This window comes from Macaca nemestrina, chromosome 7 (genome assembly GCF_043159975.1).
Source record: "Macaca nemestrina isolate mMacNem1 chromosome 7, mMacNem.hap1, whole genome shotgun sequence".
Lineage (NCBI taxonomy): Eukaryota > Metazoa > Chordata > Mammalia > Primates > Cercopithecidae > Macaca > Macaca nemestrina.
In genome coordinates, this window is record NC_092131.1 from 47,850,923 (window position 1) to 47,863,701 (window position 12,779).

General features: G+C 39.0%; 1 pseudogene; it reads right to left on the reverse strand.

Moving 5' to 3' along the window:
* Positions 1-3,749: 3,749 nt before the first annotated feature.
* On the reverse strand, positions 3,750-11,532 carry LOC105473729 (proteasome subunit alpha type-3-like; annotated as a pseudogene).
* Between the last annotated feature and the right edge of the window lie 1,247 nt (positions 11,533-12,779).

The following is a 12,779-nucleotide window of genomic DNA, read 5'->3' on the forward strand; positions in this document are numbered from 1 at the left end:
ATACCTGCCAGCCTCCTTGCTTGCATTCTCACACAGAACTTTTTCTGTAAAAATCCAGATAGTAAATATATTATTCTTTGTGAATCATATGGTCCCTGTCACAATAATCAACTCTAGTGTTGTCGTGCAAAAACAACTGTATCATTTTTCTATATCTTGTAACAATTTATGCAAAATTTAGTGGCTTAAAACAGTACACATTTATTATCTCAGTTTCTGTGGGACAAAATCCTGGCATAAACTCTCAGGGTTCTCTGCTTCATGGTCTCTCGCAAGGCTATAATCAAGGTGTAGGCCAGCGGTATGGTCTCTTACAGAGGCTCAACTGGAAGAAGATATGATTTGAAGCTCACTTACGTGGTTGTTGATTGGATTCATAGAGCGTTTGACTGAGAGCCTCGATTCCTTGTTGGCAGAGGCCACTTTCAGTTCCTTGCCTGTGGGCCTTGCACACATGGCAGCTTGCTGCATCCATGCTTGCAAGCTGAGAAGGTGAGAGTGAGAGAATAATAGCAAGAAGAGGTCACAGTCTTTCCAGATTGAACCACAGAAATGACACTCCATCATTTTTTTTTTTTCCTAGATGGGGTCTTGTTATGTTTCCCAGGCTGAAGTGTAGTGGTTATTCAGTGGTGTTATCATAGTGCACTATAGCCTCGAACTACCTGGCTCAAGAAATCCTCCCACCTCAGCCTCCTCAGCAACTGGGACTATAGATGCATGCAGCAATATCCAGTTTCCCATCACTTTTGCTCTATTGTATTTGTTAGAAGCAAGTGACTAGATCCAGCCCCCATTCAAACAGGAGAATTGCATAAGGATGTAAATACTAAGGGAGAGCGATCCATGTCAGGAGATACCTGACACAGCAGCCATGGACAGTATAACAATAAGTGGGCAAAGATGTGTTCCTATAAAACTTTATTTATAGAAAAAAGGCAGATAGAGTAATGTCAGCAAAAATGGTAGAGTAGGTAGCTCCCAGAGCATGTCTCTCCACAGAAAAATCAAAAACTCAAGCAAAAACTCTCAGAATCAACTTTGTGAGAATTCCTTAAAACAAACAAAAAAATGTACAGCTCCAAAAGTGAATACTGAATGAAGAAAAAGGGAACTAAAAGTGGTAAGTTATCAAAGAGAGAAAAAATGTAACCAGCAAATGGAAGAAAATATTTGCAAATCATATATCTGATAATGGATTAATATTCAAAATATATAATTATTATAACTTCACAACAGCAAAACAACAACAACAAGAGCACACATACAAAACAGCTCAAATACGGGCAAAGGACTTGAAATAGCATTTCTTCAAAGCAGATGTAGAAATGGGCAATAAACACATGAAAAGATGCTCAACATCACTAACTATTAGGAAAATGCAAATCAAAACCATAATGAGATACCATGTTATATCCGTTAGGATGGTTACTATCAAAACCTAGACAATAACAAGTGTGGCTAATAATGTAGAGAAATTGAAACCCTTATGTGTTGCTCACGGGGATGTGAAATGCTACAGCCACTGTGAAATACGACATAACAGTTCTTTAAAAAGTTAAGCATAGAATTTTAATATAATTACAGTAATTACACTTCTGGGTCTATACCCAAAAGAATTGAAAGCAGGAACTTACACAAATATTTTTCCTTTTTAGTTGACATGTAGTAATTTTACATATTTATGGGACACAGAGTAATATTTTGATACACGTATGCAACGTGCATTGATCAAATCAGGGTAATTAATATATCCATCACCTCAAACATTTATATTTTTTGTGTGTGGGGAATATTTGAAATCCTCTCTTCTAGCTTTTTGAATAATTAATACATTATTATTAACTATATTCGGACTGTAGTTCTTACAGTACTATAGAGCCTGATAATTTATTCCTCCTATCTAGCTGTAATTTTGTGCCTGTTAACTGACCTCTCTCTATCCTTCTCTTGCCCCTACCCTCCCCAGTCTCTAAGAACCGTAATTCTACTCTCTACTCCTATGAGCTTACGTTTTGACTCCCACATATGACTAAGAGTATACAATATTTATCTTTCTCTCACACAAATATTCACCCATATTCATAGTATTATTCATTAAAAGGTGGAAATCACCCAGATTTCTATTGACAAAAGAATGGATAAACGAAATGTAGCATATACATACAGAGGAATATTATTCAGCCTTTAAAAAGCAATGAAATTCCAAAACATGCTATGACATGGATGAACCTCGAGGATATTATGCTAAATGAAATAAGCTAGACATCAAAGGACAAATATTATATGATTTCATATATATGAGGTACCTGGAATACTCAAATTCATAGAGAAAGAAAGTAGAATAGTGGTTACCAGGGCCAGGGGAAGAGGATAGGGAGTTATTGTTTAATGGATACAGAGTTTCAGTTTGAGATAATGAAAAAATGTTTGCAAATTTGGATCACATTTGCACAACAATTTGATTATACTTAAGGCCATTGCATTGTATATTTAAAGATAGTTAAAATGGTAAATTTTATTATGCATATTTTACCATGATAAAGAATAAATGGAAAAAAAGAGTAATCTCTAGCTACAGAGATGAAATACAGCACAGTGACAAAAATCACAGATTCTAGAGTTTCACCTCCTACAAATCCCGGCCCTGCCATTTACTAGCTGCATGACATTAACTTCTCTATCCCTCAGTTTTCTCACTTGTAAAATGAACATAATAATAACACTATCTCACAGGGTTGTTCAGAAGATGAAATTATTTCATATTCGTAAAACATTCAGAAAAATACCTGGCTATATAAGAGTTTATTAAATAAACATTATAATACTGTTCTTTATCTTGCTTTTAAGTTTCAATTTTTGACAAAAAATTATAAAGCATGCCAAGAAACAAGAAAGTATGGCCCATTCACAGAAGAAATGAACAAAAACTATCTCTGAGAAAGCACAGACATTGGACTACCTAGTCAAACTGTCTCAAATATGCTCAAAGAGCTAACGGAAACCATGGACAAAATGTGAGAGAAAATCAGGAAAATGATAACTGAATAGAAAATATCAATAAAAAATAGAAATTATAAAAAGAAACCAGACAGAAATTTTGTACCTAAAAAGTAGAGTAACTGAAATAAAAATTTCTCTAGAGAATTTTAATAGCATATTTGAGCATGGTGATAGAAAGATTAGCAAACATGATGATAGGTCAATTGAAATTATTCAGTCAAGGAATGCAGAAAAACAAACAGTGCCTGAGAGACCCATGGGATGCCATTAAGCAAACCAAATACACATATTGTGAATCCCAGAAGGAGAGGAGAGGACAAAGTGGTCAGAAAAAAATATTTGAACAAATAATGGCTAAAAATTTCCTGAATTTGATTTTTTAAAATTAAAACATGAATCTAAACATTTAAGGAGCTCAATGAACTCCAAAAAGGATAAATGCAAAAAGAATCATGCCAGGACACATAATCAAATTATCAAAAGACAAAGATGGGGAAGCAACTCGTCATGTACAAGTGATCTTTAATAAGACTGATGGTGGGTTCCTCCTTAGAAATCATAGAGGCCAGAAAGCAGTTGGGTAATATTTTTAATTTTTAAGATTATCTTGTTATTGTTTCTGTTTTGTCTTTTACAAGATGAAAATTTAATAAAAATTGTTCAGTGGGTATGTGTAATCCACAGGGCTATATAGTTACATGGGATTGTGATAGGAATTTAAAATAGAATAGATGCTGGAGTAAATGTTACATATTATCATCATCTGACTTGTCTTCTTCATTCAAAGATTCTTTAGCATATTTATCTGCTTATTCCCTTATACCTTTTGAAACAATTTCATGTCTTCCTTTAGTTAAACCACTAACCCCGCTGAGTTCTTAAGCTTTATCCTTAACTTCATCATGTACTATGTAAATTACTTGAGCAACTTCTTTAACAGTGTCATAGCAGGTCATTGCTTTCATTGGAAGCTTTTCTATTTCTGTTTTACAGCTTGCCTGGCTTTGCCCATGGCACAGCCCCAATAACCATATAAAACACATGATGAGTCCATCATGGAAAATTGTGCACTGTCATTCATACTGTAAGATCCTAACATGAAACTGAAGGCAAAAGATCTAACGGCACTATAGAGTGTATATGCATGTATATACATGTCCACTGTGTTTGCAAGATGTTTTAGTGGAGTGTTATAGCCAAAGTTAGATTTAAAGTTGGAAACTTCTTCTCTTGCTATGTCTGCTAAAGAGCAAGCAACTTCCAACAAACCTGCTGCCAGCATTCCAACATTCCAATCCAATGTGCTGATCAACATTAATAAGTCATTTGTTGGAAACTCCTTCACAAAGTTTTGAAAGCACTAATTTTTTTAGACCCCAAAAGCAATGCTATGTTTATATATGATTCCAATCACTATACTTTTTCCCACAGCCTTCATAGCATATTCAACTTGAAAAGCTCTTTCACCAGAAGAGAATGTAGAGGGTGACAGGTCATACTTAGGGCCTGATGGGAGGTGATTGGATCATGAAGGTGGATTTCTCATGAATGGTTTAGCACCATCCCCTTGATGCTCTTCCTGTGATAGTGGGTGAATTCTTGCAAAATCTGGTTATTTAAAAGTATGTAGCACCTCCTCTCCCCTCTTGCTCTCTCTCACTCCTGCTCAGGCCATGTGACATACCTACTCTTCCTTTGCCTCCTGCCATGATTGTAAGTTTCCTGAGGCCTCCCCAGAAGCCAACCAGATGCCAGCATCCAATGCTTCCTTCACTCTCTGTCCTGCAGGAGAGACTAGGCAATTACCCATTTTGTAACTTCAAGTCAACATCGTATTAGAAATTCCTGACAGTGCGCAAAAAAAAAAAAAAAAAAAAAAAAAAAGAAATTAAGACATAAGAATTGGGAAAAAGAAATTAGACTATAATTATATTATAAATAATAGGTTTAATTATATAGAAAACATATAGAATTTAAAAATAGGAGAATTTAAAAATAGTAGAATTTAGCACAGTGCCTTGTTATAGAAGCAATTTATAATAGTTAATTTCATATTCATATACCAGCAGCAAGCAACTAGAAAACATAATTTAAAAGAACATAAAATTTGAAATAGCATGAAGCAATATTGAGTACAAAGGAACAAATACAGCCATGTGTTGCTTAATGATGGGAATACATTCTGAGAAATGGGTTGTTAGGTGATTCTGTCATTGTAGGAACATCATAGAGTATACTTACACAAACCTAGATGGTATAACTTACTATACATCTAGGATAGATACTATACCCTAGGCTACAAACCTGTGTAGCATGTTACTGTACTGAATACTGTAGGCAATTATAACACAATGGTAAGTATTTGTGTATCTAAACATATCTAAATATAGTCTTAATTTAGCAATTTTAGGAATTCATCTCATAGAAATTCAGCTCATAGAAGTAACAGCATCAGTATAGAAGGAACACACATACACAAGGATATAAACCATTGGTTGTAGTTATTTAATACAAAAAGGAAAGAGTTTTAATGCCCATCAGTAATGGATGTGATTGAATAATTGTGATATATCTATTCAATGAGGCAGTGGATAGTGATTAAAAAGAAAGTGTCAAATCTATTGAATTTATCTGGAGGGATGTTCATGATACTGGTAAACTGGAAAGGCAAGCCTCAGTGTGAAGTGTATAATACAATACTGTTTTTATAAGTTCAACCAAAAATCCATAGGGATATTGCTGATATTTGATCATTTTTAAATCTACGAAAATGGAAAGTTCGTATAATTCATTATAATATTTGAGAATGTTTATATGAGAAAGGGAATGTTGCAGGAAGGCTCATCCCAGGCTCTGAGCTATGGTTAGCCTACTGTGGTAGGTGAGAGTTCACACAGGGAAGATCATCTACTTTTCCTTAAGCCTTCCTGCATTATTTATTTACATGGATTGCAATAAAGTTTTGCTATCTTTGAAATTTTTAAAAAATCTATTAAGGTTAATTTATAAAAATGAAAAAGTTTTTTATTTGAAATCTTTTTTTTTTTTTTTGAGACAGAGTCTCGCTCTGTCGCCCAGGCTGGAGTACAGTGGCCTGATCTCTGCTCACTGCAAGCTCCGCCTCCCGGGTTCACGCCATTCTCCTGGCTCAGCCTCCCAAGTAGCTGGGACTACAGGCGCCCGCCACCGTGACTGGCTAATTTTTTGTATTTTTAGTAGAGACAGGGTTTCACCGTGTTAGCCAGGATGGTCTCTATCTCCTGACCCCATGATCCGCCCGCCTCGGCCTCCCAAAGTGCTGGGATTACAGGTGTGAGCCATCGCGCCCAGCTGAAATCTTATTTTCATCATTTCAAAGCAAGTGTTTCATTATACTGGCAACTGACTTCTGAAAAGGTAAGTTTCAGAATGTAATATGCACTTCCTAATTTACTGCCTAATGGATAACTAAATGAATAAATGAGTGATAGCATTTTGATGACTTTCCCCCCCACATGCTTACTTCACAGCATTATTTTAATCTAATCATTAAAGTAAAAGGCTCATTCACCAGAATGTAAGTTCCATCAGGGAAGGAATTTTTGTCTGTTCTATCCATAGTTGTATTTACAGCTCATAAGCTGGTATATAGTGAGTGCAATTGTTTTTAAATGAATAAATGAATGCTTTGGTGGGAGTGAAAAGGAAGACGAAAATTCTCCAGTAGTTTGTGTGATTCTGTGAGATGGTAGACAACGGTAATGATGGTTTTGTATCAACTTGGGTGAGATAAGGAAATTGGTACTTTTACAATATGGTACAAATTTTTCTGTACCTAATCAACAAAAGGCAACAATATTTTTCTTTTCCTATTTGAATTAGATTTCTCTTTAATTACTCATCACTGTTGATTAATATAATAGGTTACTGATACTCTACAGAAATACAACACACCAGCTGCTGCTCCCTTTAGCAAAGTTTAGGGGTTTTGTTTGTTTGTTGGGAACAGGATCTTGCTCTGTCGCTCAGGCTGGAGTGCAGTGGCCCCATCAAGGCTCACTGCAGCCTCGATCTCCTGGGCTCAAGTGATCCTCCTGCCTCAGCCTTCTGAGTAGCTGGGACTACAGTTGCATGCCATCACATCTGCCTAATTTTTTACCGTTTTGTAGAGACAGTGTCTCACCATGTTGCCCAGGCTGGTCTCTAACTCATGGGTTCAACTGATACTCCCACCTTAACCTCCCAAAGTGTTGGGATTACAGGTGTGGGCCACCATGTCCGGTGAAAGTTTAGGTTTCATTCCAAATATTTTGAGTAGGTAACTGACTTAGGCTTTTAAAAGAGAACTCTAGCCATTGAGTAGAAAATAGACATGGGGGAGGAGGAGTGGAGAGTGATAGTCGTAGTTCCAGTGAGGAGGCCATCGCAGTGATTAAGTGAAGAGGTGATGTTAGCTTGGACCAGGATAATGGCAGGATTTGAGATGTAGTCAATTAGAAGAGAAGCCTATTTAGAGCTAGAAATAGTAACTGGCTTATTTGACCATTTCAATCCCACAGGGGTATACATTTGAAACAGTTTTATATTATTCTAGTTACTATTAAATCTTCCTTTCTTGTCCCTTTACAGTATTTCTGATAGGTGGCACAGTTATCTGATCATGTGCAAGCATTATAATGCCTGATCTAGCCTATTTCAATGTAAAACTTTATCTCAATTTTAATTTCATGTTCATCTCTTCTCTACACCCTACCCACACATGCTCACTCCCTATCTCCCATTGCTACCCATGCAGGCCAATTTTGGAATGGGAGAGGGGAGATGAAAAGGGACAAGTCACTTTTTTTTTCCTTTTTGAGACGAAGTCTCACTTTGTCGCCCAGGCTAGAGTACAGTGGTATGATCATAACTCCCTGCAGCCTCAATCTCCTGGGCTGAAGCCATCCTCATGCCTCTCTAGTGTCTGGGACTACAGGCACACACCACCTCGCTGGGCTAAGTTTTAAATTTTTTTGTACAGATGGGGACTTGCCATGTTGCCCAGGCTGGTCTCAAACTCCTAGGCTCAAGCAATCCTCCCAGCTTGGCTTCCCAAAGTGCTGGGATTGCAAGCGTGAGCTGCCGCGCCCGGCCTTCACTTTTATTTAAGTGGTTGTGTGATTAATTGCAAACCTCTCCACTTTGTTGATGCCTTCTGTGCAGCGGACATCCAAGTTCTTTGGTCTTTTGAGTGGTCATATGGAGGCTGTCAGAATGATTCCAATGAGACCTCCCTCTGCCTAGTTTTCTGCCAGGGGAGATCGGACCTCTTCTAATCCATCCTCTTCTAATCTCTCAGCTCCATCCCCATGGTCTTACTGTCTGGTTCCCTTTGTCATGCTGCCAGTCCCCTGATGTGGTGACATAAGTCTTGTTACCTCCCATCACTTTGGTCTCAGGGAGTTCTAGAGTCCTTGCCACACCCAGTAATGGTCTTACCGGCAGCCCCACTGTGGTCCCTCTCTCTGCTCTGCCATCTCACTTCTCCCTTTTCTTTTCCCTGTTGAAGTCTGTTGCCTGAGCAAGAGCTAATATCAGTCTCCTTTCTCAACAGTCTCCGTTCTCTCGGGTATCCCAATTCCTGTGAGCTTCCCTCCTTTGCATGAGGAAGGAGGAAAAAGCCACAGCCCTTCTCTGAGGCTGTTGACTCACTGCCTCATTTCCCATGACTCTTTCTGACATTTCCTTCTGGGACAGGTTAAAAATGGGAGAGGGAATCACTGGGGCCATGTTTAGGAGTGGCATGACAGGTTCTTTTCCTATGAATAAGTCTGAGGAGGTGTCTGGCTGTTTTTAGAATATGGATTGTGCAAGATGTATCTTTTTTCTCAGAGCTGGATTCTAGTGGCCAATTCTGAGGCCACAAGAAAATTTCCACTCAACATCTTATTAGGGATGATTCTGAGGTTTGGGGCTGCACAAATAGAGTATCATCTACTGAGATGGGAGAACACTGCAGGTAGAAACAGTTTGGAGGTAGGAATCATGAGTTCTGCTTTAGATATTTTAAGATTAGATGAGGATTAGGCAACTAGTAAGGATGTGAGTTTGGACCTGAGGGGAGAGGTCAGTGCCAGAAACACACTTTTGGGACTCAGGAGAGTACAGAGAATGCCAGCATATATGAATAGATAGAGGAGAAAGAGAAGGTCAAAGACTGTCCTGGGGTACTCCAAATTCAAAGGCCAGGAAAAGGAAAAGGAGAACCCAACAATGCAGACTAAGAAGGAACCAGCACCTATGAGCTAATGAAGTAGCATCGCTGTCTGGGGTACACACCTGGGGTTCATTGTCTCACGCCAAGGAAATCAAGGACACCGACACAAGAAGTGGGTTTAGGAGCTGAGGTTTAACAGGCAAAAGAAAGAGAAAGAACAGCTCTGCCTCTTGCAAGAGAGAGGGACACCTGAATCAGACTTCCAGCCCACAGCTCAGTGCACCAGATTTTATAGACAGGCTTGAGGAGGCAGTGTCTGATTTACATAGGGCCCACAGATTGGTTGGACCAGATGTGACATTTACATAACACATGGGGAAGCTGGCTACTCCACCCTAATCTTACTATGCAAATGGGGTCTTCACCTGGCTGGTGCCATGTTTTCTCCTCCTTACTGTACACGTGGTTTGGCAAAGAGAAGGGAAGATGGAGCCGTCATTTTGATCATACCTAGTCCCAAGTCGCCTTTTCCTATTGACAGAACTGCTGGCATTCACCCATGCAGGCTTCCAGCTTGCTTGTCTATATCTGCAGCTTGATTTTACAGGCTGCTCTTTTTTAGAAAAGCAAATGATTTGGTGGCTGCTTTTCATTAAAAGGAAAACCTTACCGAGGACTTCCTTACCCTATCTGCCTAAATAATTTCTTTTTAACCTCTATATCAGTAAGAGGGACATCACTGGAAATGAAGTAAAAAGAGGGGTTTGAAAAATGGAAAATGGAAAATGGAAAAAGGAAATGACCAACTGTGTCGAATGCTGTTGAGAGGCTGAGTAAGATGAAGACTGACCACTGATCATTTAATATATCAAGATGGGGATCACTGGTGACAATAAGAAGAGTGGTTTCAGTGGAATAGTGGGGACAAAAGCCTGACAGGTGTAAGTTGAAGAGAGAATGAAGATGATGAAGTGGAAACAGTGCACATAGAAAACTCTTGAATTTCGATTTAAAGGGGCACAGAGAAAAATGAAACAATAACTGGAGGAGAATGTGGGGGATCAAAGAAATGTTTTTTCTTTAAGATGGAACATATTGTGCATGTTTTATACTGATGCAAATTTATAGAGGAAAAAATTTATTATGGAGGAGAGAAAATAACATGAGTAAAATTGCAATTATAATTAAGGTCAAAATTATAATAAAGCCATAATTATGATGATCTTTATAAAAGTAAAAAGCACTATATCATGTAGGACTCTTGGTTGCAAGTAATAGAAATTGAATTCAAACTAGTTGAAAAAAAAATCAGTTGAGTTAAAAAAAAAAGGAAAGAATTTATTGACACAAATATCAATTGGGAGAATACAGAATGGGTCATAAAACTAGGGGAGAAGGCTCAAAAACTAGGGATTTAACAGTGACCAAGCTCTCCTCATTCATCTTTCATGTCTGCTTCTGCTTTTCTTTGCATGTTGTTCTCATTCTTTCATAGTTCAAATGTGCCTCTTCCACCTGGTCAGTGAGTTTGGTCACATTTTCCCAAAGCAACAGAAAAATCTTCCCCAACAGCACTAGCCAGTGAGTCCTTGGAGGGATGCTGAATGGTTGGCTGGGCTCATGTGTCCATCCCAGAACTCATCGGTTAGACTAGGGGGATGAGCATTCTTTGGCCAGGTGTGGGTGACATATGCAGCCACTGGCTGACTAGTGCTTACACACTTACTTCTTCCCTTGCATTTTTTAAAGTGCCCCTTACTGACAAATGCAACTCTTCTGTATATAGTCCATGCATTGCTTCCCAAAGAAAGACAACCTGAAGTCACTGGCATTCACCTTCAAGTCTGGTACCTCTTGTTGATGTACATTCCTTTGATGCAGATGTGGTCCAAACATATTTAAATATATTCAATAATACCTGTAAGAACCTCCAACACACACAATATCCAATGTTAGAGGGAAAAACAACTACAATGAGACCTCTCACTGATCCATTGCATAGTCATGTCTTGCGCTGCAGAGACAGGAAGGCCTCACTCCTTGACAGCAAATTGCCAATCTGGTTATGGTAAGCTCTGTACACCAGAAGGAACAAAGGTAAGGATTTGTCTTCCCTTCCCTGCACTGTTATTGGAGCCAGTGAGGGATATGAGAACTGCCTCAGCAACTGTGCCATGTAGGCCCGAAGTTCTCTGACAACACAACTCTCTTACCAGGCAGTCCACTCTGTTTCCTGGGAACCCTGTGATTGGTGAGGGATGCTGATGAGGGAAAGGGTGCAGACCTGGCCTAGCTAAGGGAGTGTTTCCTGGAGACACAGGGGGAGACATTACACAGCGGGCACAGCCTGTCATGTGTGCTTTTCAGCAAAACTCCATTTAAAAAAAACAATTTTTTTTTTTTATTCCCTCAATCCATCTGCCCAAGGACAACTATCCAGGACATCCTCTTTGCTACATGCCGGGTAATGAGTTTATCCACAGATTGTGTGAACAAGATGTATTGTTTCCTGGCTGCTTATACTTTCATCTCTCTCTTTACCCTTTTAAATAATGCTTTGCTTTTTTTTACTTGAATCTTCTCTTTCATATATATAAGTAAGCTGAAGAACTGTAGTTACTTGAGTGAGAATAACTAACTCTTTCTGAAGTATTATTTTTTGAGACAGGCTCTTGCTCTGTTTCCCAGGCTAGAGTGCAGTGGCACAATCGTAGCTCACCACAGCCTCAACCTCCTGGGCTCCTGTGATCCTCCTGCCTCAGCCTCCAGAGTAGCTGGGACTACACATGTGTGCTACCATGCCTGGCTAATTTTTTTGATTTTTAATGGAGATGAGATCTTGCCATGTTGTCCAGGCTGGTCTCAAATTTATGAGCTCAAGTGATCCTCCCACGTCTGCCTCCCAAAGTGCTGGGATTAGAGGTGTGAGCCACCATGCCCAACTTAAGTATTATTTTTGACACTAGTGAAAACTTTTAAAAGTTCCCACACTCCTAGGAAAGATTTACAGCCAGTATACAAGATCAACCACCAGAAATGATTTTAAATCTACTTAATCAGTCAACAACTTACCTCTGCAAGCATGCTTCTGGAAGCCATCCCAGCAGCGACAACCCCTTGCTTGTGAAAGCAAACCAGCTGGGAATGGACTGCTTCAATGAACATACCACTGAGTGCCAACAAATCTACTAAAGTCTCACTCAAGTAACTACAGTTCTTCAGCTGACACTGACCTACTCTGCCAGTCACCAAACTCCATGCTTCTGCAGAACCGTATTAAGATCAGTTCCCTGATCTGCTTAGAGAGACTGGGCCTGGTCAGCATAGCTCTCCCTTATATAACCAAACAATAAATTCAGCTTTATTTTTTGTTTATTGCGATGGTCTGAATGGTGTTCCCCTGAAATTAATATGTTGAAGTTTTAACTCCTAGTACCTCAGAATGAGACTGTATTTGGGGATGAGGTTGTTAAAGAGGTGGTTAAGGTAAAACAAGGTCATGTCAGTGGGCCGTGATCCAATATGATTGATGATGTCCTTATAAGAAGAGGAGATTAGGACAGAGATGCACACAGATAAAAGACTATAAGAAGACAGGAGG